Consider the following 27,420-nt stretch of genomic DNA (forward strand, 5'->3'; position numbering starts at 1 on the left):
GGTCTCCTCCAGTTGAGCCAAAATCCGCACTTGTGGACCATTTTTCCGCTCCTGCGGGTTCGCTTCTGCGGCTCTCGCATCGCTTCTGCGGCTTAGTCGTTTCTGTGGTTTCCTCCATCGCACCTGCGCGCCCGCAGGTGCGCCCAATAGCTCCGCTCCTGCGGCTTCTTCGCTTCCCCCGCTGGACCGCTTCTGCGGCTTCTTGCTTGCATATGCGAGCTCGTACCTACGGTTGTCCACGCGCAGATGCGGTTACACCAGAAGCTGGAAGCTTCAACTATTGCTCCTAAGTCCAAACTTAGTCCGAGCCTCGTCCGATTAACACCTGAGGCCCCTCCCGAACATGCCAACTAGTTTGAAATCATGAAATGGACTCGCTTGAAACCTCGGAACGCTTAAAACAACATCAAAACTAAGAATCATACCCCAAACCAAATTGATTCAACTTAAGAATTTTCAAGTTCTCCAAACTTACTCCGAACTTGCCGAAACATACTTAAACTACTCGGAATGACATCAAATTTAGCGTGCAAGTTTTAAATCACCATACAGAACTATTCCTAGGCTTGGAATTCCAAAGGACCTCAATTACTCCAAAACCTACTCCAAACCAAATTTGAAGAACTGTAAACCTTCAAATAGCTAATTTCACTATTAAGTGACGAAATGCTCCCGAGTTGTCCAAAACATACGAACCTATTGGAACCGTCAAATCCCGATTTCGGGATCGTTTACTCAAAACGTTGACCAAAGTCAAACTTACCCTTTTAAAGCCAAACTAAGGAATCAAGTATTCCAATTTCAACCCGAATCCTTCCAAATCCTGAACTAACCATCCCCGCAAGTCATAAAATAATAAAAGCACATACGGGGAGTCTTATTTAGGGGAACGGGGTTCTGGAAGGCGAAACGACCGGTTTGGTCATTACATTCTCGACCTCTTAAACAAACGTTCATCCTCAAACGGGTAATCATACCCGGAGTGCTGAATAAGTATGGATATCTGCTTCGCATGTCCTCCTTGGCCTCCCAAGTTGCCTCCTCGACTGGTTGGCCCCGCTACTGAACTTTTACAGCGAAAATCTTCTTGGACCTCAATTGGCGAACTTGACTATCAACAATGGCAACTGGCTCCTCCTCACAACCCAAGCTCTCATCTAGCTGAACCATGCTGAAGTCTAACACATGCGACATGTCGGCATGATATCTACGAAGCATAGATACATGAAAAACCGGATGAACTCCCGATAGACTGGGAGGCAAGGCAAGCTCGTAAGCAACCTCCCCAATTCGTCTCAACGTCTCAAATAGGCCTATAAATCTTGGGCTCAACTTGCCCTTCTTCCCGAACCTCATGATTCCCTTAATCGGCGAAACCTTCAAGAGATCTTTCTCACCCATCATAAATGATAAATCACGCACTTTCTGATCCGAGTAACTCTTCTGTATGGACTGTGCTGTACGAAGTCACTCCTGAATCAACTTTACCTTGTCCAAGGCATCCTTCACCAAATCAGTACTATATAACTTAGCTTCGCCAGTCTCAACCCATCCGATGGGCGAACAACATTGCCGACCATATAAAGCCTTAAATGGAGCCATATTGATGCTGGATTGGTAACTGTTGTTATAGGCAAACTCGGCCAAAGGCAAGAAACGATCCCACTGCCCTCCGAAGTCAATAACACATGCCTTGAGCATATCCTCCAAGATCTAAATTGTCCGCTCCGACTACCCATCGGTATGCGGATGAAAGGCTGTGCTGAGCTCTATACGGGTCCCAAATTCACTCTGTACTGCTCTCCAGAAATGTGAAGTAAACTGGGGGCCTCTATCTGATATGATGGAAACGTGCACACCATGCAACCAAACTATCTCCTGCATATAGATCTGGGCCAACTTTTCTGAAGTATACGTAGTCATAACCGGAATGAAGTATGTCAACTTGGTCAACCTGTCGACAATGACCCAAACTGCATCAAAACTTTTGCAAGGTCTGCGGCAACCTAACTACGAAGTCCATAGTAATGCGCTTCCATTTCCACTCCGGTATAAACATCTACTGAAGTAGGCCACCTGGCCTCTGGTGCTCATACTTAACTTGCTGGCAGTTTAGGCACCTAGCTACATACTCAACTATGTCCATCTTTATCCGCTGCCACTAATAATTCTGCCTCAGGTCACGATACATCTTCGTAGCACCTGGATGAATAGAATATCGAGAACTGTGTACCTCCTCTAAGATCATTTCCCTCAACCCATCCACATTAGGAACATATAGACGAACCTGGAGTCGCAGAACACCATCTTCGTCGATAGTAACTTCCTTGGCACCACCCCGTAGTACCGTCTCTCAGAGAACCAACAAGTGCAGATCATTAAACTAATGAGCTTTGATATGCTCAAATAGTGAAGACTGGGCAACAACGCATGCAAGAACTCGATTGGGCTATGAAATATCCAGCCTCACAAGTCTGTTATCTAAGGACTGAATATCCAAAGCTAATGGCCTTTTCTGTGCTGAAATGAAGGCCAAACTACCCATACTCTCCGCCTTTCTGCTCAAGGCATCTAAAACTAGATTCGCTTTGCCCGGATGATAAATGATGGTAATATCATAATCCTTCAGTAACTCAAGCCACCTGCACTGCCTCAAATTTAGATCCCTTTGCTTGAACAAGTGCTGCAAGCTGCGATAATCAGTGTAAACATCACAAGACACCCCATAAAGATAGTGCCTCCAGATTTTAAGAGCATGAACTATCGCGTCCAACTCTAAATCATGCACTCGGTAATTCTTCTCGTGAGGCTTCAGCTGACGTGATGCATATGCAATAACTTGCCCTCCTACATCAATACACAACCTAGGCCAATGTGTGAAGCATCGCAATATACTGTATATATCCCTGACTCGAAAGGCAACACTAACACCGGTGCTAAAGTTAATGCGGTCTTGAGCTTCTGAAAGCTCACCTCACAATCATCAGACCATCGGAATGGAGCACCATTTTGGGTCAATCTGGTCAAAGGTGCTGCAATAGATGAAAAGACCTCCACAAACCGAAGCCTGGGGAAAAATCTTCGCATATGATAGAAATCCCCGCCCTCGAAACAACCCCTCGGTACGGTGGACTGCTGACCTGAAGTCAAGCCTTGATGACCAGAACACCCACCGGAGGAACCCTGAATAGTTGGTGGGCGGTAAGAACTTTCTGGAATAACACTGAAATAAGGTCACACTGGAGCACCCCGAGGAGGCGGTGGTGCTGTGTATGGGGGCCTGCTGGACTGACCTCTCATGAACTGACCTCTACCCCCAGCCGGGGCACCTCCGAACTCTCCAAAATATCGAAATCGCTTATCCCTCATAGCCTGTTCTCGGCAACGCTGACGCACACCCACGATCCTCCAAGCTATCTCTATAACTAGCTCGTTAGAAGTCCCCATCTCAACATCTCGATCCATAGTGGCCTGAATGCAAGTGTGCAAACCCGCAACAAACCTCCGTGCTCTCTTTGCATCAGTAGGAAGTATCATAAGTGCATGGCGGGACAACATAGAGAATCTCGCCTTATAGTCGGTCACTGACCTCTGACCCTGCTGGAGCTGCTCAAACTAAAACTACAACTCTTCCCTCTAGGACGGTGGAATATACCTATCCAGGAAGATACGGGTGAACCTGTCCCAAGTCATGAGAGAAGAATCTGTTGGTCTGCCAAGAAAATAGGACTGCCACCATCTACGGCCCCTACCCTCCAGCTGAAAAGTAGCAAAGTCTACCCCATGGGACTCCAATATCCTCATGTTGTGCAGTCTGTCCCTGCATCGATCGACAAAGTCCTGGGGTTCCTCATGTCGCTCACCCCCAAAGACAGGGGGATGTAGCCTGGTTCATCTGTCCAATAGCTTATGCGGCTCGCCGGCCGCAGCTGGTCTGGGCTCAGGTGTAGCTGCAGCCACTAGCTGGGCTACGCCTACGGGTAATGCGCCCTGGGTCTGATATAAAGCAGTTGCATGCCCATAATCCTGCGCGTTAAGGGCCTTTGCTCCCCCTCCTGCCTGAGATATGGCTGGGTCTGCCAAAAATAAACCGGCCTAAGTCATAGTATCCATGAACCGCAGCTTATGGCCAATGACCTCCTGGAATCCCGGTGCGGGCATGAAATCTACCGGGGCTGGCTGTGCCGCAGGTACTTCGCCCTGCTCCTCGACGATATGATCATCTGCTGGATCCACTGGAGGCATATTTAGAGTAACCCTAGGACATCCTCATCCCCTACCACGGGCTGGAGCCCTCCCTTGGCCTCTGCCTCTAGCAATAGGGGGAGCAGCTCTTCCCTGGTCTGGAACCTCCATAGAGCACGTTCTCACCATCTGTGAGAGAATAAGAGAAAGATACTTAGTACTACATCAACTGCACGACAAGAGATGAAGAAAGATAGTTTCCTAATACCCTATATCCTCTCGAAGATAAGTACAGACGTCTCCGTACCGATCCGCAAGACTCTATTAGGCCTTCTTATAACTTGTGAGACCTACGTGAACCTAGTGTTCTGATACCATGTTGTCATGATCCAATTTCACCTATAGCTCGTGATGGCGCCCAACAACACTAATAGGCGAGCGAACTAGTGAATTAGACATTTTATTCCTCTTTTAATAAGTTTCTGAGTAATTAAACTTTCCTTATTTGCAAGATTTAAGAAAATAAAAGGTTTAAATAAATAAAACCAAGTAATAGTTCAAACCACAATTCTACTAGTGCGTGTGCCAAGACCTGGTGTCATAAGTGTATGAGCATCTAGTAGATTTTACAAAATCCCAGCTACTTTCTAAACATAAAATAGACAGAATAATATTACAAAAGAGAGACTCTAGGGGCGGCAAAACGGCTCAGGAAACAGCTCACCACTAGGCCTCGGGATTTTTGGGATATGCGCCGGAAGGACTGCCTGATACACCTGTCTCAGATCCAGCACAAAAAGTACAGCAAGTATAGCATGAGTACATAAACAACGTGTATCCAGTAAGTATCAAGTCTAATCTCGAAGAAGTAGTGACGAGGGGTCGAATTCGACACTTACGAGGGGTCGAATTCGACACTTACTATGGGTCAATAATATTAAGATAGAAATATTTAAATAAACACGAGTTATGTGAATAATAACAAGTTTCCTTAGCAAGTAGGAGCAAATAATTCTTTCACAATTATACAATTTTCAAATAATTCATTCCTTTTAAAGGCTGTAATTTTACAAACCACAACAAAATATCAAGACACCAAGTATTATTATTAAGCACGATTTATATCGAGGTCGTACGGCCCGATCTAGAGTGACGTGTACACTGCCGATGGACATGCAGAACGATCCATAGATGTATCTATCTACTACCAAGGCGTTCGGCCCACTCCACAAGAAGAGAAGGATAATTGATAAGCATTTGCCTTTAACGTTTTTAATGATTTATATAAAAAGTAACACAATTTTATTTAGCAAGTTCTACATACTTTTTGGCATTTTAATTAACAAGTAGGGTGCAAGCATTTCAAGTAGTTCATAATATGGGTCCTATACTATCCGAACATAAGCATAATTAGTAGTTACGCATGGACTCTCGTCACCTCGTACGTGTGTAGTCCCCACAATTAGGAGCAAATATTCATTTAAAACACCTATGGGGTGAATTCCCTCTTACAAGGTTAGACAAGAGACTTACCTCGTCTCAAAGCTCACTTCCCGAATGCTATTTCGCGCTAAAGCCTCAATTTGGTGCCTAAAAATCCGAAACTAGTCAAATATTATATAATTTAATCAATACATGACCAATAATTCGAAATTAAATTATTAGATTAATTACCTAACCCAAATTAGTAGAATTCCTATAATTCACCCCGGGCCCACGTGCCCGGATTCTAGAAATATTTGGAGAAAATCGTCACCCCTAAGCTTAAGAACTCAAAAATACAATTTTCATCCCTTTCCATAATCATTTTCGTCGATAAAATTTCATTTTTATCAAAACCTAGGTTTTTCATCTAAACCCTTGATTTTCACAATTTATATGTTAAACTCTACCCATAATCTATGTATTTAACTCACAATAGGTAGAATTAACTTACCTCCAAGTTGCTAGGTGAATACCCCTCTCAAGAAGCTCCAAAATCTCCCAACAATGAAGAAAACTGGGCTAAAAATACTCGAACCCCGACTTAAATGAAGTAACTGCCTTCTGTGATTTTCGCACCTGCGGAGGTATGGCCGCTTCTGCGGTCCTGCATTTGCGGAAAAATCCTTGCAGATGCGGTCTCCTCCAGTTGAGCCAAAATTCGCAACTGCGGACCATTTGCCCGCTCCTGCGGGTCCTCTTTTGCGGCTCTCGCCCCGCTTCTACGGCTTGGTCGCTTCTGCGGCTCGGTCGCCCGCATGTGCGCCTAATAGCTCCGCTCATGCGGCTTCTAAGCTGCCTAAGCTGGACCGCTTCTGCGGCTTCTTGCTCGCTTCTGCGAGCTCGCACCTATGGTCGTCCATGTGCAGGTGCAGTTACACCAGAAGCTGGAAGCTTCATCCATTGCTCCTATGTCCAAACTTGGTCCGAGCCTCGTCCGATTAACACCCGAGGCCCTCGGGGCCCTGCCCGAACATACCAACAAGTTTGAAATCATGAAACGGACTCGCTTGAACCCTCGTAATACTTAAAATAATCTCAAAACTAAGAATCATACCCCAAACCAAATTGATTCAACTTAAGAATTTTCAAGTTCTTCAAACTTACTCCGAACGCGCCGAAACGTACTTAAACTACTCGGAATGGCACCAAATTTTGCGTGCAAGTCTGAAATCACCATACGGAATTATTTCCAGGCTCAGAATTCTAAACGGACCTCGATTACTCCAAAACTTACTCCAAACCAAATTTGAAGAACTTTAAACCTTCAAATAGCTAACTTTCACCATTAAGCGCCGAAACACTCCCGGGTTGTCCTAAACTCGATTCGAGCGTACGCCCAAGTCCAAATCATCATACGAACCTATTGAAACCATCAAATCCCGATTCCGAGGTCGTTTACTCAAAACGTTGACCGGAGTCAAACTTACCCTTTTAAAGCCAAACTAAGGAACCGAGTGTTTCAATTTCAACCCGAATCCTTCTAAATCCTGAACTAACCATCCTCATAAGTCATAAAACAGTAAAAACACATACGGATAGTCTTATTTAGGAGAACGGAGTTTTAGAAGGCGATATGACCGATTGGGTCGTTAAAGAAGGTCTAACGTTCACGAATCAACAACTCATGTGTACGCCTTTATCCTTGATAACATAAGCTCTTACCTGTGTCATATTTATACGATACCATATATTTATTATGGTGGTATAGAATTCACTGTTTGGAAGGCTATAGAATGAACAGACACCAAGAATTTCTGCAGGAAAGACACCTGAAGTGGGGAACTTTACCTATACTGCTTTCATTGATGGGTACTCTAAAATAGGAAAATTTAATGTTGCTTATGAATTCTTGCGTGTGATGGATTACAGTAAATTGTACATTAACATAGGCCTTTTATACGGTTACTATTGTTTATCATTTAAAGTTTCTTCTCCTGTCACTTTTAAGCTTTACTATTCTGTTTTTGTTGTACTATATTTTTCCATTTATGGTACTTGAGCAGTTGACTTGGTATTTTGACTTGTATGGTCCTTCTATAATTGTGTAAATAATTTGTTAAGTAGTCTTCATCTTCCCTTTTACCTTCCTTTTTTCTTTTTTGGAAGAATAAACAACATCGTGAGAATAAACTTTGTAGACTAGAAAAATAACTTGACATGATTATATTATTCTATTTTGTTGGTATTTTAATGTGTAGTCAGACAAATCTCCCAGAAATTTTCTACTCCATAATAATACTTTTATTTGCTAAATTATCTATCTATATTTGCAGGCAATCACTTTATTTAAAATGTGTCGTTGCAAGAATATGGACGGGCAACCATTATTTCACTTTTCATTTGTTGCTTCTAGGTATAACATAGTAGTTTGAATGAGTATAATTAGTAAAGATATAATTGAACTATTTGAATAGAAAAATCATACTGTCATGGTGTTATTTTCATATTAATTTCATTGCATATAATCAAAATGTAAATATTTGTGTAGAATAAAGCTGACACACGAGAAGGTAGCACTAAAAGAAAAGAAATGTTAGAAAATTTTATATCTCCAGAATCCTATAAAGTCTATGTACTCTCTTAATCAGTTAAATTAGGCCCGAAGAGGTATTTCCCTTTAGCCACCATGCATTACTTTCTTTCACATGGAGTATATGGTGCCGCATGTATATGCAGAATGTATACAAAAGTTTTACTTAATATTCCGCTATTGCATAAGAGAATTAGAAATAATGAACAACCTGGTCCACAAATTGTAAGTAGATTATATTCTTTCCTGAATTTATAAATATAAATTGTTTAGAAATATAGCTATTTGATACATAAATATGCTTTTAAGGATGTGAAAACAGAAAAAGGCTTCTTGCCGTGAGTGTTTTTTTTTTTCCTGAAGGGACTAAAACCAACTGAAGAACTATTATTTAAAAGGAAAGAAGTCAGCCCTGAGATTTTTCAAGTATTGCATGCATAAATTGCCATGTAGCCACTTTAGGACAAATTAGTTAGTTTAACAGAAGAACTATTATTTCCTTTCAACTTGGTGCATTTATCCCATGCTATCCTATCATGCTTGTTATTGTGCGGTATCCCACGTACACTTTGACCAGTTATGGTATACCCTTCCTTCTCATCAATTTCTTTGGGGCTGCTTTGGTGCACTGATATTTTTAGATTGTTTTAGATATCTGTCTGATAGAAAAACTTATCATCATTATGCTTAATTGTAAAACCTGTCGTTGTTTTCTCCAGATGTGTGAAACAGTACAAAAGAGAGTTGCTCTTTTTCCTCTTTATTTTCTTTCTTTTTTCTTGTGATTTGCTGAAGCAGTACAAAAATATTTATAGTAGCTATCACAACCCAAAATCCACTATAGGTCATGATGGCGCTTAACGCTGCCGTCAGGCAAGCCAACAGTGATTTATCAATTTAATTACTCATTTTGTTACTTTCGAAAACATAGATTTTAATAAAGGAAGAAGATTTACACTTCTAAATCTACGAAAACGTACAACATTAGTAGTTTATAAAAGAAATGGAAGTCGATAATAATATACAAAATGGTAAGCATCAACTAGTATAACCCCAAAACCCGGTGTCACAAGTGTATAAGCATTTTCTAAGGAGTACAATAATAATAATAATACATCAATTGTCCAGAATGTAAATAGACAGGATAAAATACATAGTACGATGGAGACTCGGTAGAATGCGATGCGTAGCCTGGAATGCAGCTCACATAGAGTCCCCTCAACAGGTGCGCCTACGCGCCAAGATGATCGCCAAATGAACATGTCAGATCATGCACATTGTAACGACCCGATCGGTCATTTTGAGCATTTGCACTTCTCTCGGTAGTTTACGGGCATGAGTATCTCTATATGATATATTATGACTTATGTGAATCGTCAGTTTTGGTTTTCAGTTTATTCAAAATCGATTTGGAAGAATGAATTTCATTGTTGAAGCTTTAAGTTGAAAGAGTTGACCAAGTTTGACTTTTTGTGAATTTGATCCCAGAACGAAGTTTTGATGATTCCGTTAGGTTCGGATAGTTCGCATTTGGATGTTTCTAGAAGGTTTCGACACAAACTAGCAAAAATTGAGAATTTGAAGGTTTGAAAAGTTCAAAAGTTTGATCGAGAGTTGACTTATGGATATCGGGTTTCGATTGTAGTTTCGGGAGTTGTAATAGCTTCGCTATGTTATTTGGGGCTCGTGTGCAAAATTTGGGTTCATTCCGGATTGATTTGCTATGTTTTGGCACGAGTTTTGGAAGTTGAAAAGTTCAAAGTTCATTAAGTTCGATTTGAGGTGCGATTCATCGATTCGATGTAGTTATACATAATTTGAGGCCTTGAGTAGGACCATGTTATGTCATTGGACTTGTTGGTATATTCGGACGGGGTCCCGAGTGGCTCGGATGAGTTTCGGACGAGGTTTGGATCACTTTTGTTGCATAGTGCATTGCTGAAGGCTGCTGGTTCTGGTGTGATCACATTTGCTGCTAGTTTTGTGCAGGTGCGATGGCCGTAGAAGCGACAAAGGCATCGCAGAGGCGAGGTGAGTGCTGGGTGAGGAAGACCACAGAAGCAGAGATTTGGGCGCATAAGCGAATGCACAGGTGCGAAGTGATAGAGCGCAGGAGCGAGGTATTTCACTGGTGCGGATGGTGGCTCGCACCTGTGATATCGCAGAAGCGGATATTTTGTCCGCAGGTGCGAGGGTCGAGTTCTCAGCTGATTCCGTATAAGCGGAGGTTATGTCGCAGAAGCGGCTAATGTGCCGCATGTGCGAAAATGCTGGCAGAAGCTATAAATCGAGGGTTTTGGTTTTTTCTTCATATTTTGAGATGTGAGACTCGGATTGAGGCGATATTTGGAGAAAATTTCATCACAGCGATTGGGGTAAGTATTCTACACATGGTTTTGATCTTATTCCACGAATCTATCTTCATTTTTGGCAATTGGTTGATGAATTCTAAAGAGAAATTGGGGATTTTAGACTAAAGTTTCATAAAACGAATTTTTGAGTTTTGAACACCGATTCGGAGTTGGATTTGAATGAAATTAGTATGGTTGGACTCGTAATTGAGTGGGTTATCGGATTTTGTGAGTTTTATCGGGTTCCGAGGCACGGGTGTGACCTTTGGCAGATTTTGGGTTTTGATTAAGGATTCGATCTTTATCATTTGGAATTGTTTCCTTGGGCTTTATTTGATGTATTTGAGTTCCTTTTGGGTAGATTTGAGCCTTTCGAAGGTCGGTACGTGAGAGGTGGCATTTTGGAGCATCGCTTGGCTTGCTCGGTATTGGAATTGGCTTGTTCGAGGTAAGTAACACTTCTAAACTTAGTGTTAAGAGTATGAAACCCCGAATTACGTGTTATATGGTCGATGTTGAGGTGACGTACATGCTAGGTGACGGGCGTGTGGGCATGCACCGTGTGAATTGTGACTCCATTATTCTATGGTATTGTGTAGTTACCAGATCTTACATGTAACCATGAAATTTCTATGTTCTTGAGCTATTGAGTTGTGATCCATTTTAGAAATCATGCCTAGGCTACATGTTTATCCTGTTGGGACCCACTAAGGTCATTTCTGTTGTTGAGTTATCTACTTTCATTGCATTACATACACAGTCATACGCATTCATATGCATATCATATCTCGTCTCTGTTGCTACTTATTGATACATCATATCATTATTTTCGGGCTAGTTTCATGACATTGTGAGCCCGCGAGAGAGAGACTGGAGAGATTGATGACTGAGTGAGGCCAAGGGCCTGATTATGAGTGACATTATGGGATCGGGCTACACGCCGCAGCGGTTATACTGATTTATGATAGCGCTTGGGCTGAAGGAGCCTCTCTGGAGTCTGTACACACCCCTAGTGAGCGCGGTTGATTTATATTGAGGGATGGATCTTCCCTAGGTATGGATCTTGTCCGAAGCATTTATATTGAGGGATAGATCTTGTCCGAAGCATTTATACTTGGGGATGGATCTTCCTCGCAGGCTGGATTGGCCCTACTCAGTACTGAGTGAATGATGATCAGTTGATGTATACATTCTGGGCCGGATTGGCCATATACAATACTGAGTGATTGAGAATGATGAGTAGAAAGTGTGAGCCAGTAAGATTGAGTACTCTGGGAGTGTGAGTACATGAGTTCATCTCTGAGATACATTGCATTGACATGCGCACATGATATACAGGCATATGGATGTATTTTCCTCCTGTTGTATGGTATCACGTCATTCATGACTTCTCACACATATTGGCATATGGGCATAGGGATGCATTTTACATTGGCTATCTGGAAAGAAAGTGAAACATCTTATTTATTGTTGAGAGGATTTTTGGGAAAATTACTGTTTTCAAACTTACTCATACTTTTGGCAACTTCGGTAAACGACTTGGGTTTTCACTGATATACTTGAACGACAGAACTATTTTCTGGGAAACTATGAATAAGCTGAGAATTTCATCTCTGAATTATTTCTTTTATTACTTGCTTTACGTTGTTACGAACTGTTGTTGGCTATTGGTGTTGGACCCAACCTTGTTTCAGCTCGTCACTACTTTCAACTAATGTTAAGTTTGTTACTTATTGAGTACATGGGGTCAGTTGTACTCATACTACACTTCTGCACCTTGCGTGCAAATGTTCACTGATGATGTTGTTGTGTTCGGCGGGAGCTGGACTTGAAGACGTGCCTGTGTTCCGGTTGTAACTGCCTCTTGTTCATGGTAGCCTTAGATTCATAAAACTATATTTATGTACTTTTCGAACAAATGATGTATTTATTTCATACCAGCTTTGTAAATTCTATTCTTAGAAGCTCATGATTTGTACTACCAGTCTTTGGGGAATGAATAAGATTCAGATAATCTCTTATATTTAATTGTTTTATGAATTTCATAAGAATTGGATAATGTTAATTGGCTTACCTAGAGGGTTGGGGTTAGGTACCATCACAACTTGTTGGATTTTGGGTCGTGACAGATTGGTATCAGAGCTCTAGGTTAATAGGTTCTACAAGTCATGAGCAAGTGTCTAGTAGGGTATTGCGTATCGGTATGATGGCGTTCATACCTATCTTCGAGAGGCTACAGGGCATTTAGGATATATACTTCCCATCTTTCTTTCCTTATCATGAGGAATTGATTCCTTGAGACATAACTCTTTGAATCCCTTCCACGCATTCCTATGCGCATTGTGAGCGCTCGGTATCAGCTGTGCATCGACGGCTTGTAATTTCATGGATGAGGTGCGAGATGTGATTTCTGTGTGCTGATAAAGGGCCAGTCTAGAGGACTTGAGGCCGGATTTTGACTGTAGCTTGCGCACAGAGATTTCGGTTGTGTGAGCACGTGCTTTTGGGCTTATATGTCCGATAGTGTCTCTATGAATGGAATTTGTGACTAGATGAGTTGTTGGATAGCTATATGATGAGTATGATGTGACTGCGGGATGTGTTCAGATAGATCGAATTTGACGAGAAGAGTTTGCTTGTGATGTAAAAAGGACTATTTGGTGCTTGATTTCTGTCCTGATTTGATGTACAATCTCGGGTTATAGGTATGTTGAAGGATCTTTCATGATGATTAATTGTGGAACGAATTAGATTCTCATGCCTTGTTGGTGAGTTTAGACTCAGGAAGGTTAAGTGATTACGTAGTAGTTGTGGCTGTGAAAGGGTATAAAGAGATGTCAGTTGAGGCTAAGCAGATGGGTTATAATCTGCGAGGTGATCCACGGATGTGTGATTTTTATGATATTGTGTGGAGGATTTTTTTATCCACCAGTGGGTTATATTGGTGCGATTTGAGTAGGATCGGTTGTAGTAGTTGACCTGACTGTCACAAGGGTGAATACGAGATTTGCAGATAATTTGAAGTATTAGATGGTTTGCGTTATAAGAGCTCATGAAAGATTTAGTTGAATCTCGTTGCGGTGTTATGGCAGTAATAGATTATGGGCATTGTGAGTTATTGTGTGTTTTGATCTATAGCTTTGGGCCAAGTGGGAGAGTCTGCTATCGATAAGTTGATTGCACGGTTATGTGTTGTATTGGTTTCGATTTGAGGTATACTTGTGAATCAGTTATGACTTGCAGAGGTTGAGTTCGAGAATGACTCGAGTAAGGAAATTTCTGGGTACGGGTTATGTTACACTTTATGGGTATATGGGAAACATTGAATGATTGAGTTGTTATTCATAAAGGATGTAGTGTGCATGGAGTAGGGATTCACTCAGTTACTTAGAAGTGTGCATTATACATTTCAGTTTCAAAAAGGTGAAGGAAACAATTTTAAGTTCACACAAAGTCTTTTCAGAGCGGGTGTCTCTGTTGTGGTGCTTTTGGGGGTACTTAAGAGGGAATTCAGCGGCTTATGGGCCTTAGGGCATTGTGGTTCTATGCTAGGGTTCATGGGGTGAGTTGTAGTTAAAGATCGTGGTGTTTTAGGATGGAGAAGTATCAATTTGAAGACAAATTCGAAAGGGACTCAGAGAAATAGGACAGCTTGGTAGTAGGTTCGATCAGAACGATAATGAATATGATCGGTTCTTTGGGTGCTTATGATGGGGGGGGGGGTTCTACAGGTGCTTTGTGGCAATACTCTTGGGTTTGGCGACCTGCGTGGCTTGATTGAGTTAGAGAGATTCAGTTCTGATGGCTTGATTATGTGCAAATGGATTCTAAAGCATTCTCGAGGATTTCTACTATGGTTTGAGATGGATATTTCCTTACCGGCATGAGGAGCATGTTGAGTATTATGATTTTCTACCGGATGGGATCAAATGGAAGGCTTCTGGATGATCGGATATGTATTCTACTTGTGACTCAGAATGATTATGAGGTTCTCGTATTTTTCATATGATGGCATGATAGATGCGGTGTGTTGTGTGGGATTAAGGTTTGCATGTGCAAGGTCACGGTTTAGTTTTGAAGGGGAGGTCATAAATTCTTAGATGGCATGGATGGTTTTCGATGTTTAGATGAATGCTATAACTATTTGGTATTGCGTGAGTAGAGTGTACATTTCAGAAGGCGCACTATGTTTTGAATTATGGATATTTTATAGGTATTGCGGTACTCTCATGGTTGATCGACTGCTGATTTTAAGATGTTTCTATGTGGCACGAAAGAATGGGAGAAGTATTCCTCGTGGGATGATCGTGTATGAGAGATGTGTTAGACATTCGGGAGGTGGAGATGGGATCAGATATAGTGATTTGTGTGTTCTATGGATTTGGAGACTGGGAGTTTTCAGGAGCATATTGTTTCATGGTTGTGGACTTTGAAGTCGTGGCCGAAACTAGCCAGATGATAGTATGTGTTATGATTCAGTCATTGTGGATTATTTATCTATTTGTGGGTGACCAGAGTTGATTTGGGGATCCATTGGTAGGCCCAATTAGGATGTGTATTCTACATCGAGTCGAATTGGTTGGCTCCATACTGTTATTGTTGAAGGATGTGCCATTTGGTTGATGTTGAGCTTATTCTTGTTCTGAAATGATCTATGAGTTACTCTTCTATGCTATGAGGAGTTGTGATTCATTGGTTATATGCATACATGGTGCGGTCTATTGAGGTCTTTATAGCAGAATTTGAGCGAGATGAGTATTTGGGTATTGCATGATTGATTGTGTATTGGTTATGTTCTTTCAGGTTTTGTGTGGCATTGTGTCATTTGCCTCTCCGTGGTTATTGATTTTGAGCAGGGTAGCTCGAGGTATATAATATGGACCAACGTTTGGATGGGGTCATGCATTGCAGCGGAGTTATGTTAAGGTATGAACCTTGTGTTAGAATCGTGTGATGGTTCTACGGTGTCTGATGGATTTTCAGCATTTCTTTATGGCGGTACGTGTTAATCTTGCGGGGTAGTTCTCTCATTTAAGTCATTTTCCATGACTGAGTGCATTTGAATTTTTGCGTATTGGTGCACGGATGGCACGGTTTGTAGCTCTAGATAGTATTGGTGTGACATGTGAGTAGAGTAGTTGGCATTTGATAAGATGAGGTCATCGGACCTAGAATGGGTGCTATCAGATCTGATTGCGGTATATTTGAAAGGACAATGTCGCTGATCGGCTTAGATATGGGCTATAGTTCTTGTCGAAGGAGAGGAAGCTCCATGACATGTTGATCTTATGAATGGTTATGAGTTTTTGCGTGTCTCTTTCATCATCTGCAGTGTACGAAGGTTTTTAAATGAGGTTTTGTTTGATATGAGGTTTATTACCAGCATTGGGTTATTTTGAGCAACTACTGTGATTGGAAATTTTTCCATGGGTTTTGAGTTATGTGGTGTATCTGGTGATTGTGTCTTGGGTTATGGTTATGGCTTGATGCAGTTTGTTCAGAATTATACAGTGTATGGATGCGAGATTCGGGTCTTATAGGAAATTCCGAATGTTGGAAATTAGATTCTAAGGCTTATGGGCTAGGTCGAATTAAGAAATTTCAGTTATGTTATGTTATAGGACCTATATGGGATAGGGTGACGTGGGATCACCCCCGGGTATGTGCATGGTAAGGTTACACGGCAGTTTGATGGCTTTGAGAACAACTTTTGGCACATTCGAGGACGAACATATGTTTAAGTGGGGAGGATGTAACGACCCGACCGGTCGGTTTGAGCATTTGCACTTCTCTCAGTAGTTTACGGGCATGGGTAGCTCTATATGATGTATTATGACTTATGTGAATCATTAGTTTTGGTTTTCAGGTTATTCAGAATCGATTTGGAAGAATGAATTTCATTGTTGAAGCTTTAAGTTGAAAGAGTTGATCAAGTTTGACTTTTTGTGAATTTGACCCCGGAACAAAATTTTGATGGTTCCGTTAGGTTCGGATGGTAATTTGGACTCAGGCATATGTCCGGATTTGCGTTTGGATGTTTCTAGAAGGTTTCGGCACAAACTGCAAAAATTAGGAATTTGAAGGTATGAAAAGTTCAAAAGTTTGACCGAGAGTTGACTTATGGATATCGGGTTCGGATTTTGGTTTCGGGAGTTGGAAAAGCTTCGATATGTCATTTGGGGCTTGTGTGCAAAATTTGGGTTCATTCCGGATTGATTTGCTATGTTTCGGCATGAGTTTTGGAAATTGAAAGGTTCAAAGTTCATTAAGTTTGATTTGAGGTGCGATTCGTCGATTCGATGTTGTTATGCATGATTTGAGCCTCGAGTAGGTCCATGTTATGTCATTGGACTTGTTGGTATATTCAGACGGGGTCCTGAGTAGCTCAGATGAGTTTCGGACGAGGTTCGGATCACTTTCGTTGCATAGTGCATTGCTAAAGGTTGTTGGTTCTGGTGTGATCACACTTGCGGCTGGTTTTGGCAAGGTGCGATGGCCGCAGAAGTGACAAAGGTTTCGCAAAGGCGAGGTGAGTGCTGGGTGAGGAAGACAGCAGAAGCAAAGATTTGGGCACATATGCGGATGCGCAGGTGCAAAGTGATGGAGTGCAGGAGCGAGGTATTTCGCAGGTGCGGATGGTGGCTCGCACCTGCGATGTCGCAGAAGCGGATATTTTGTCCGTAGGTGCGAGAGTCGAGTTTGCAGCTGATTCCGCAGAAGCGGAGGTTATGTCGCGGAAGCGACGCCGCAGAAGCAGCTAATGTGCCGCAGGTGCGAAAAGCTGGCAGAAGCTATAAATCGAGGGTTTTGGTTTTTTCTTCATATTTTGAGATGTGGGACTCAGATTGAGGCGATATTTGGAGCAAATTTCATCACAACGATTGGGGTAAGTATTCTACACTTGGTTTTGATCTTATTCCACGAATCTATCTTCATTTTTGGCAATAGGTTGATGAATTTTAAAGAGAAATTGGGGGTTTTAGCCTAAAGTTTCATAAAATAATTTTTTGAGTTTTGAACACCGATTCAGAGTCGGATTTGAATGAAACTAGTATGGTTGGACTCGTAATTGAATGAGTTGTCAGATTTTATGAGTTTTATCATGTTCCAAGGTGCGGGCCCGGTGTGACTTTTGGCCGGTTTTGGGTTTTGATTAAGGATTCGATTTTTATCATTTGGAATTATTTCCTTGGGCTTTATTTGATGTATTTGAGTTGCTTTTGGCTAGATTTGACCCGTTCGGAAGTCGGTATACAAGAGATGGCATTTTGGAGCATCGCTTGTCTTTCTTGGTAGTGATATTGGCTTGTTCGAGGTAAGTAACACTTCTAAACTTAGTGATGAGGGTATGAAACCCCGAATTACGTGTTATGTGGTCGATGTTGAGGTGACATACATGCTAGGTGACGAGCGTATGGGCGTGCACCATGTGAGATGTGATTTCGTTATTCTGTGGTACTGTGTAGTTACCTGATCTTACCTGTAACCATGAAATATCTACGTTCTTGAGCTATTGAGCAGTGGTCCATTTTAGAAATCATGTCTAGGCTACATGTTTATCCTGTTGGGACCCACTAAGGTCATTTCTGTTGTTGACTTATTTGCTTTCATTGCATTACATACTCAGTCATACGCATTCATATGCATATCATATATCAGTATCCGTTGCTACTTATTGATACATCATATCATCCTTTTCATGCTAGTTTCATGACATTGTGAGCCCGCGAGAGAGAGACTGGAGAGATTGATGACTGAATGACGCCAAGGGCATGATTATGAGTTATGGGATCGGGCTGCACGCCGCAGCGGTTATACCGATTTATGATAGCTCTTGGGCTGAAGGGGCCCCTCCGGAGTTTGTATACACTCCCAGTGAGCGCGATTGATTTATATTGAGGGATGGATCTTCCCTGGACATGGATCTTGTCCGAAGCATTTATATTGAGGGATGGATCTTGTCCTAAGCATTTATACCTGGGGATGGATCTTCCCCATGGGCTGAATTGGCTCTACTCAGTACTGAGTGACTGATGATCAGTTGATGTATACATTCCGGGATGGATCTTCCCTGGGCCGGATTGGCCATATACAATACTGAGTGATTGAGCATGATGAGTGGAAAGTGTGAGCCAGTAAGATTGAGTACTCTGAGAGTGTGAGTACATGAGTTCATCTCTGAGATACATTGCATTGACATGCACACATGATATACATGCATAGAGATGTATTTTCCTCATGTTGTATGGTATCATGTCATTCATGACTTCTCACACATATTGGCATATAGGCATAGGGATGCATTTTACATTGGCTATCCGGAAAGAAAATGAAACATCTTATTTATTGTTGAGAGGATTTTTGGGAAAATTACTGTTTTCAAACTTACTCATACTTTTGGCAACTTTGGTAAACGACTTGGGTTTTTACTGATGTACTTGAACAACAGAACTATTTTCTGGGAAACTATGAATAAGCTGAGAATTTCATCTCTGAATTATTTCTTTTATTACTTGCTTTATGTTGTTACGAACTGTTGTTGGCTATCGGTGTTGGACCGGACCTTGTTCCAGCTCGTCACTACTTTCAACCTAAGGTTAGGTTTGTTACTTATTGAGTACATGGGGTCGGTTGTACTCATACTACACTTCTGCACCTTGCGTGCAGATGTTCACTGATGATGTTGCTGTGTTCGGCGGGAGCTAGACTTGAAGACGTGCCTGTGTTCCGGTTGCAACTCCCTCTTGTTCATGGTAGCCTTAGATTCATAAAACTATGTTTATGTACTTTTCGAATAGATGATGTATTTATTTCATGCCAGCTTTGTAAATTCTATTCTTAGAAGCTCATGATTTGTACTATCAGTCCTTGGGGAATGTATAAGATTCAGATAATCTCTTATATTTAATTGTTTTATGAATTTCATAAGAATTGGATAATGTTAATTGGCTTACCTAACGGGTTGGGGTTAGGTACCATCACAACTTGTTGGATTTTGGGTCGTGACACACATTTAGTGCAGAAGTGCAGCATGAGTACGTAAATCAACGCGTACCCAGTAAGTATCTAGCCTAACCCCGGAGAAGTAGTGATAAGGGGTCAATATCGACACTTACTAGAGGTCCAATAAAATAATATAATAATTCATAACATATATGAAGTGCACAACGATAGTAGGGTAAATCTGTAAATTTCATAATCTTTCAAATATTTCTTTTAAAGTATAAATTTGTCGATCTTGTATTCTACCTTAATAGCTCAGGAAATGCCAAGTGTCAATTTAAAATAAATAAGGAATACCACAAAAATGTCGGGCATCAGTGGAAGGTTTATCTCGTGAATATCCAGACTACTAGCGATATAACACACGATTCTGCCGAGGTTATTTGGCCCGATCCAGAATAATGTGTACACTACCGAAAGTCGAGCGGCATGAACCATAGATGCATCTATTATACTGCTGAGGCGTTCGGACCGCTCCACAACAAAGGAATGAAGTTATCGAATTACGAGACACGTGTGTACAATACAGTTCATTAGCACAAAACGAATATAATCTTTACCGTTTCTCAAATAACTCGCCCACAACTCAAAGTGTTATGGCTCAGCCTATTATACATATATTTATTTCCATATCAAATTCAGTTATAACTTTAATTAATTAAGCCAGCAGAATGAGTTCAAATAATTCAATTATTACATGATAAAGTCCTAAGTCTACCCGGACATAAACATGCTTTAGCTACGTACGGACTCTTGTCACCTCGTCCGTATGTGGCACCAAAAACTAGTTGCACATAATAATAATTATCACCTAAGGGGTGATTTCCTCCTCACAAGATTAGACAAGAGACTTACCTCGCTCCGAAGTTCCATAACCTGCTCCAACACATCTCAAACACCTCAAATCGATGCCTGTCTCTCAGAAACTAGTCAAACAAATGTGCAAATCCATAAATATATACTATATTACCCATAATTAATCAATTTATAACAATTTACAACTCTGCTCGAAAAGTCCATAAAATCAACCCTCGGGCCCACGTGCCCGGATTTTGAAAATTTTCGAAGATAAACTTTACGCATAATGCCACAAACTCAAATATATAATTTATTTCAAATTCCATATCCAATTTCGTGGTCAAAATCTAAAAATATCAATTTCTAGGTTTTCTACCAAAATTCCAAATTTTCTACAAATTACCATGCTTAAATCCATATATCAACCATGCATTTAACTCACAATGGGAAGAAATAACTTACCCTATAATAGATGATGAAGATGGCACTCCAAAATTGCTCTAAAATCGGCTCCCATGGACGAAATGAAGTGGAATTGGGCCAAACCATCGTTTAAAAATCACACTGCCCAGCTCGGCCTTCGCACCTGTCGCCAAACAGTCGCACCTGCGAACAAATCCATCACTGGTGCGGTTCCCTCTAAGGTTAGGTAAATCTGTATCTGCGGAAAAAACTCTCGCTCCTGCGCGACCTCTTCTGCGGTCCGTCTCACGCTCTTGTGCTACCGCACATGCGGAGATCGTCCGCTTCTGCAATCCCAGCTGCCCAGCTCGCATTCAGCTTCTGTGGGCCTCAAGCGCTTTTGCGCTCACGCACCTGCGTGTCCTTGGCCATTTCTGCGGCCCAGGCCTTCTTAACCAACCTCCGTTTATGTGCTTCTTCTCCGTATTTGTGGCTTCGCATGTGCGGACATTTCCTCACACCTGCGCTCCCGAACTTCCCCCACGGGTATCGCACCTGCGATTGAATCTCCGCACCTGCGTGACCGCACATGCGACCACTTCTTCCGTAGGTGCAAAATCACTAGTCTTCAGCAACACCAACACTTGTTCAAATCCAAATTTCAATCCGCTTTTGATCAGTTTCAACCCCCGAGGCCCCCGGGACCCCATACGAACATACCAACACATCCCAAAATATATTACGAACTTAATCGAGGCCTCAAATCATGCCAATCAACATTGAAACTACGTATCGACGATCAAAATCTTTCTTTAAACTTTCAAACATTCAAACTTTGCCAAGCGCGTCCGAATAACACTTAATTTCAGCTTAGTATAAATAAATCTTTTTGTCAATTTTAGGTTATGTTATAGTTTTGCTTAGTACGTGAGACGGCTAGGTTTTCCTTTTTGGGCAATTTTGTACAAGATTTACCTTATAACATTAGATTTTCATCTTTTAATTTAGTATTATGGATTATATCTTTTCTTTATCTTTGAATTCTTCTCTTATTATGAGTAGCTAGACCCATAGTTAGGGTTGTGACTCAACCCTAGTGTGGGTATTTAATGGGTCTTGAATTTTAGGGCTTGAATGTTTAGAGATATAGAGTGAGTACTTAGGTGTGATAGTTATATTACGATCCCAAATTAATCAAGCTTGCCCTAGATTCTTACTACCCGTTAGATGTCCACCTAGGCGGAAGTCGCTACCCTAGTCCTTTTAAACACTTGAAAACCAACATCAAAAATATTATACTTAGCTTTAATCTTAGCATACAATAGAAATAGAAATAGAAGTAGAATCAACACCTTCATGTTTGGAAGTGCAATTAGGAACAAAACACGCATCTAGACTTAGATATAAACCTAATTCCAAATCAATTAAATCCCTGTGGATTCGATCCCGACCTTATTGGGTAAATTTGCATCGACCATCCTCGCTACTCAATAGTAGTGCAGGCTTGGACCCGATCACTACCTACGCACATGATTGATAGAATCGCTACGTAGGGGAGGCGGTTAACTTAATGCTGGAGAGGCATGAGTGTAGTTCGATCTTGTGGTGTATTCATTTGTAGTGAGTAGGGCCTATTTCTCATTGATCAGTTCGCCTCCGCTATATTGAAAAGTAGGAATTCCTATGGCAGTTTTGTCAACGAACGCATCTCGGGCCGGATTGACTAACTTAACCCACCCTTAAGGAGGCTTTTCCATAGTTGGGTGTCCACTTTAGTGTGATTTACGAAGGCTAGGATAGGTTTGGTAATATCCAAAACAAATGAAAAGAGGTCGGGGTCGATAGGTAGTAGTTGGCAAGGAACTTGATCCCCCCTTAAAAAGGGGGAAGCCGCAGTCGAACTCTTATTTTGGAAATAAGTCGGGGCCCTTTTACCAAGTCTACCAGATAGAAGATGACCCCTGCGGAAGTTTCACGGCCGCGTAATTCTGACCGCGGCCGCACACTTGCTTTCGCGGCCGCGCAATTCTGATCGCGGTCCGCGTTTCTTCACATCCGGACCTGGGTTGAACCTTGTTTTGCGGACCACGTTATTTCCACCGCGTCCGCGTGAGAGACTTCCGTGGCCGCATAACTTTGACGCGGACCACCCTTCTCATTTTTGCTTGAATTAACCACTCTCTGAACCTTAGCAACCGCGGTCCACGGAATTCCCATCGCAGCCATGCTGGTACTTTCACGGCCGCATCTTCTTGTCACGGTCCACATTCATGTTTGTGCTCAAAAAAATCATCTCTCTAATTCTTCATATCGCGGACCTCGAAATAATGGCCGCGTCCGCATTGATACTTTCGCGGTTGCACTTATTTGTCGCGGTCCGCGTTCCACACCTCTTGGCCCAGTTTTGGTTTTTTGTTCAAGTTTTGACTCCTTTATGAGTTGATTATGGCTCCTTTGTCTCATTTTGAACAATCCCTGAAAACAAGCATATTAAGTTAGTTTTCGGGAATACCTTCATGCATTTTTGGCCCAAAACACAAGTAAAAGAGAGCAATTAATAGGCTAAAATCCCTACTTATCAACTCCCCCAAACTTAAGCTTTTGATTGTCCTCAAGCAAATAAGGTAATTCCCACATCCACAAGAAAAAGAAAATGATATTTCAGCTGGCCTAAGGTGACTTCATCAAGCATTAATTGGGACTAACAATTACCCTAAACACAAATGAATTATCAACAACGTCATATTATGGCCTTTTGAGTTCCATAGTTCTAATGTGACACTAGAGCATCAAGAGTTGACTCAATTCATCAAGGAAGTTCACTCTCTCACGTAGGACATTGTGGATCCCAAACTCCTCCTCCGCTACTCTTCATGAGCAAATCTCACTTTTTAGAATGTAACACTCAAAACAAGGATTGTGAAGAAGTGCGCTCATCACTCTCAAAAGAATGCCACAAGTCCAGCTCTAAGTACCATAAGCTTGCCCCTTATGTAAATCACCACTAATGTAAGCTCACTCAACTTGAAATCATATAGGGCTTTAGCAGGGATGTAATGAAGGCATTTGGATCCAGGTAGGACATAACAAACTATGATGGTTTCATCTTTCCTTAAGCACTCCATTTTCTCATTTCGGCTCATATTTTCTTGACATTTTGAGTCATTTTTCTTCTTCCTTAGGGGAACTAGATAGACAATATGTCACTCTTTCTTACTCATGACAATCATTTTTCTCCTTTTCTCATCATTCCTTGCCTTTCATCATTATGTTCTTTGAATCCCTTCAACCTCCTCTTTCTTTTTGACGTATTTCTTTTTGGCTTTTCTTCTTTTTCTTTGCCTTTCCTTTTCAACAATTCTTTTTCTTCTTTGAACCTTTTATCACTTTCAAATTATTCGTCTCTCCCCCAAACTTATGCTTTTGCCAATTGTTCATCATGAATGCTAAGGAAAGATTGGGCGCCAAGGGAGGGTCATTATAGAACGGATAAAGGCTTATTATGTGGCTATTGAATGAAAAAGGCTTAGGCTCAAAGGAGTTGACTAGGGATATCATATTGGTAGGCTACGGAAGCTTTCAAAGTCCAACTTGGACCAAGGAGAGCCTACAATCATTTCTCAAGTCGAGCTACACTTAGAATTTCGCCTAAACAAACATTCAGGGCAAGTTCTAGACTTATTGGCACGGGACTTGGAATTGCAATTCAATACCTCCCCTCTCAAGCCGCTGGATTGTTAAAGAGAACAGAGTCGAAGGCCCACAACAACCCTAGCTAAGATTGAAAATCACAAATGTCTCAAGAAAACCACTCAGTGATTGTTTTAGCCAACACAAGAGTTTAAAGATCACAACTAGAGCTAATCTTTGCCAATCAACTTGTCTCTAGCCATGAGGTCGAAGGTAAATGTGTTAGTACCAAGTGAAGCCTTCTTGAGGCACTTTTATTCATTACTACTACTATATACACCAAAAGAAAAATAAAACGGACTCGATCCCTTAAGAAGGTTGTCACGCCATCCATCGTTGGGAAGAGACACCCGGTTCACACAACATCCACCTTTGGAAAGAACCGTGGCATTAAGAAAACCAAGGGCTTATTGATCACGCAGAATGTAAAAAGAAGCTAAAAACTCAAAAATAAGCTACTAAAGGAAATAATAAGCTAAGATATTAAGGAAAAATATGAAAGAAGTTATGAAGTAAACTACGGAAAGTAAAATGAATATGTACAATAATGGAGTGAAGCGAATATGTAAAAAATGGAAATGAATATATACATCGAATGTTAAAGTTATATACATACCAAAAGTGAAAAATAACGAAAGTGAAAATAACGATAAACAAAGGTAAAGAAAAATAGTATCATAGTTATTACATACCAATGTCATCAAATCATACCTAAATCAAAATGGACCATTCAACGCGGTCCGCAAAAATTGGAACGCGACCGCGATCTCCGAAGGATTTTTGACAGTCCAACTTCAGAGAGTTGGCATTTTTCTCTTTTCAAGTACGCGTCCGCGGAAAAAAATATGCTTCCGCGAAATGCTCACGTGGACCGCGAAATTTTGGGCACGGTCCACGAACTTCCAACACTTAGCCAAATGTTTCCCTGTCAAAATCCTGCACTGCACAACCAGTTCCTACATACACTTCACAACCAGTTAATCCAAAACAATGCCTAATCTAAGAAGAAAATCAAAAGAAAAAAGAAAAACACATGGGTTGCCTTCCAAGAAGCGCCTGATTTAACATCGCAGCACGATGCATATTACCATCATCATTTGAAATGGATCAAGGACACCACGTGGCTATCATCAATCTTGCCAAGGTAATGCTTCACTCGGTGCCCATTGACTCTAAAGATTTCACCATTTTTGTTTTTCAAATCGAGAGCACTAAACGGAGTTACATGCACTACTTCAAAAAGGCCACTCCACTTTGACTTGAGCTTTCCCGGAATCATCCGTAACCGAGAGTTGAATAGAAGAACCAAGTCACCCTCCTTGAATTCTTTGTTATAGATATATTTGTCATGTAAGTACTTCATCTTGTCCTTATACAAGGTTGAGCTGGAATAAGCATGGAATCAGAACTCATCAAGTTCATTTAGTTGCTCTACCCAGAGATTGGCAGCTACATCCCATTCAAGGTTCAACTTCTTCAGTGCCCACATGGCCTTGTGCTCTAATTCAACCGGAAGATGGCATGCTTTCCCAAATACCAACCGGTTTGGAGACATACCAATTGGAGTCTTGTAAGTTCTACGATAGGCCCATAAAGCATCGTCAAGTTTCCTTGAACAATCAGTCCGATTTGCATTGACAGTGTTGGATAATATGCTCTTAATCTCCCTGTTGGAGACCTCAACTTGTCCACTAGCCTATGGGTGATAAGGGGTTGACACCTTATGATTGACACCATACTTAGAAAGTAAAGTGTCGAAGGCTTTGTTGCAAAAATGAGAACTCCCATCACTAATGATAGCCCTTGGGGTGCCGAACCTTGTGAAGATATTTTTTTTTATGAAAGCCACCACATTCCGTGCCTCATTGTTGGACAAAGCCACAGCTTCAACCTATTTGGAAACATAATCAACAGCAACCAGAATATAAGTGTTCCCATATGAATTCACAAATGGCCCCATAAAGTCGATGCCCCACACATCGAAAATATTAATCTCAAGAATAGTGGTGAGGGGCATTTCATTCTTCTTAGAAATTCCACCAGCTCTTTGGCACTCATCACAATGCCTAACAATCTTGCTAGCATTTTTGTACAAGGTGGGTCAATAGAATCCACAACTTAGGACCTTTGTAGCAGTTCTCGCCCCACCATGGTGACCACCATAGGGCGAGGAATGGCAAGCTTCAAGAATACTCAATTGCTCTTCTTCCGGAACACATCTTCGGATAACACCATCATTGCAAATTTTGAAAAGATATGGTTCGTCCCAATAATAATCCAAGCAATCCCATTTGAGCTTCTTCCTTTGGTTTGAATAGAGCTCATTCGGGACAATGCCGGTCACAAGAAATTTAGCCACACTGGTGAACCAAGGTATCCCAGTCACAGATACGGAGAGGAGTTGTTCATCCGGGAATGAATCATTAATATCGAGGCCATCATGGGGCCGCCCCTCCTCTTCCAAGCAGGACAAATGGTCCGCCACTTGATTTTCACTCCCTTTTCGGTCTATGATTTCAAGGTCAAACTCTTGTAGAAGAAGAACCCATCTCATCAACCTAGCCTTAGAGTCCTTTTTACTCATCAAATAATGAAGTGCCGCGTGATCGGTGTGCACAATTACTTTGGTACCCATGAGGTATGGGAGGAACTTTTCCATGGAGAAAACAATGGCTAATAGATCTTTCTCGGTCACCGTATAGTTGACTTGGGCATCGTTCATTGCTTTGCTTGGATAATAGACTGGATGAAATATCTTGTTGATTCTTTGCCCCAATACCACTCCTACCGCAACGTCGCTAGCATCGCACATGAGCTCAAATGGTAAGCTCCAATTGGGTGCGGTAATGATGGGAGTGGGAGTCAACCTATACTTGAGTAGCTCAAAAGCTTTAATGCAATCATAATTGAACACAAACTTGGCATCTTTTTCTAACAACTTGCACAAGGGGTTCACCACTTTTGAGAAATCCTTGA

General features: G+C 41.5%; 1 long non-coding RNA gene across 2 annotated transcripts in view; it reads left to right on the plus strand.

The window, feature by feature from the left end:
- LOC117277860 (uncharacterized) overlaps positions 1 to 8,496 on the plus strand; it is a 41,368-nt gene extending 32,872 nt beyond the window's left edge. Inside the window, exon 4 of one of the 2 annotated variants that reach the window (XR_011409204.1) lies at positions 7,944 to 8,495. This is a non-coding gene — a long non-coding RNA (uncharacterized lncRNA). Of the gene's footprint in view, positions 1 to 7,943 lie in introns of both variants that reach the window. The other variant, XR_011409205.1, reaches the window with a different exon arrangement.
- Positions 8,497 to 27,420: the final 18,924 nt, after the last annotated feature.

The sequence above is a fragment of the Nicotiana tomentosiformis genome, chromosome 6 (genome assembly GCF_000390325.3).
Source record: "Nicotiana tomentosiformis chromosome 6, ASM39032v3, whole genome shotgun sequence".
Taxonomy (NCBI): Eukaryota; Viridiplantae; Streptophyta; class Magnoliopsida; order Solanales; family Solanaceae; genus Nicotiana; species Nicotiana tomentosiformis.